The 2052-nt window shown below is 34.2% G+C and overlaps 1 protein-coding gene across 1 annotated transcript in view; it reads right to left on the bottom strand.

Annotated features, from left to right (window-relative positions):
* Positions 1 to 2052, bottom strand: part of LOC105824506 (cytochrome P450 2C42-like) — a 35613-nt gene that overhangs the window by 22006 nt on the left and 11555 nt on the right. The gene's annotated exons all lie outside the window — the stretch shown is intronic.

The following is a 2052-nucleotide window of genomic DNA, read 5'->3' as shown; positions in this document are numbered from 1 at the left end:
AGGGACATAATACGAATATAAAATGACAACCTACCAAATGGGAGGAAGTATTTTCATATCATTTATTTAATATGGGTTAGTTAAACACATTAATGGGCTTAATGTCAAGATTACATAAACAATTCTTACAGCTCAACAGCAAGAAGATGTGAAATTCAATTTAAAAAATGAGCAAGGGACTTTAATATTTGTGCAAAGAAGATATGCAAATGAGAAACAGCATGTGAAAAGATGCTCAATATCTTTGGTCATGAAGGACAAGAAAGTCAAAATCACTTTTAGTGACACAAAAATTACAAAATTACAAGTGGTAACTATTATGTACAGATAGGAACCCTGGCCAATTACTGGTAAGAATGTAAAATGTTGTATTCACTGCAGAAAGGCTTGCTTGTTTTAAAAAAAGATAACCCTAAAATTGCCATATGACTCAGAAATTCCAATCCTAGGACTAAATTTAAGAAAAATGAAAAATATACGTGAAGACATATGTACTCAAATGTTCATAGCAGCAATATTTATAATATAAATAACACAAATGCGCATAAACAGATGAAGCTTAGATTGTTGTATGAGTGCATGGAAAATGGAAAATTATTCAGCCACAAAAAACAATAACATAATAATACATTCTACAATGTAGGTGAGCCTCCAAATCACTATGTTAAGTGAAAGAAGCCAGAAACAAATAGTCACATACACTCTGATTCCTTTTATATGCCATATCCATGATAGGCAAATCCATAGAGGCAGTAAGCAGATTAAAGGTTACTACATTATGGGTGGGGAGCGGGGAGTGATCATGAATGCATTTGGTATGCTTTCTGGGATGATGAAAAGATTTTGAAACTAGAGACAGCTGGTGGTTGCACAACATTGTGAATACAATAAATGCCATTAAAGTGCACACTTTAAATAGGCTAAATGCATGTTATATGAATTTTGCCTCAACTTTAAAACATCGGCACTTCCTGAATTACTCTACAGATTTAATGCCACCCCAGTGAAAATACACACTGGCTTCTTTGAAGACATTGACCCGCTTATCCTAAAACTCATACAGAGATGCAAGGGATTCAGAATAGCCAAAATAGTCCGGAAAAAGAACAACAAACTTGGAGAACTCATACTTTGTGATATGAAAACTTAATGAAAAGCTACAGCAATTAAGACTTCAAGATACTGCACAACTGGCATTAGAACAGACATACAGATCAATGGAGTAGAAGTGAGAGCTCAGCAATAAACTCTCACATTTGTAGTCTATTTTTTTTTGACAAGGATGACAAGACAATTTAATAGAGAAAAAATAGCTTCTCAATAAATAATACAGTGATGACAGGATTGATGTTAAAAGGTTACCTGATAGCCTCTTCCAAGTCCTTATCTGTGCAAATTCATTTTAGGTTACACTCAATTACCCTTCCCTCTTCCATCTACCTACTTTTGCCACCACACACTTCTACACCTCGACACAAACCACTCAACCCATCTGAAAATCCCTCTCCTATACCTCACTGCAAATATTTTCAGGTCTATTTCAATCTGCAGGACGTGGAGGGAGCCCACCTAGGTTGAGCCATTCTTTTCCATTCTTCCATACACTGTATGCAATGATGCTGCCCATCTTCATCTAATGGCATCATCTTTTATATTTTCTAACTACTTTCCAATTATTTCCATTTCATATGACAAGTACATTCTACCTCTTCAGGTGGATTATTTTTATTTAAAGAACTCAATGCATTTTACCTATGAGACAATTTAATTGTACATCTTCTGTGATGCTTAGTGCAGATTCATAAATACAATATATATTTTATATGTGGGCCAAGAATTGAGGCCTGACCATTTAAACATAAGTAAATTAAAGAACTACTCAATGAACCACACAATGAACAAACAATCAAATAACTAAACTGTTGCTAACATTTTACCTGCTCCATTTTGATCAGGAAACAATCAATAAAGTCCCGAGGATTACTAACATCCAACGATTTTTGGTGTTCTTTTATTTTCTCCAAAATATAATTTTGTGTAAGAGCAATGTTT

The sequence above is a fragment of the Propithecus coquereli genome, unplaced genomic scaffold, assembly GCF_000956105.1.
Source record: "Propithecus coquereli isolate 6110/MARCELLA unplaced genomic scaffold, Pcoq_1.0 Scaffold747, whole genome shotgun sequence".
Taxonomy (NCBI): Eukaryota; Metazoa; Chordata; class Mammalia; order Primates; family Indriidae; genus Propithecus; species Propithecus coquereli.
The sequence above is the reverse complement of the archived record's forward strand: the minus strand, read 5'-3'. Positions and strand labels throughout refer to the sequence as shown.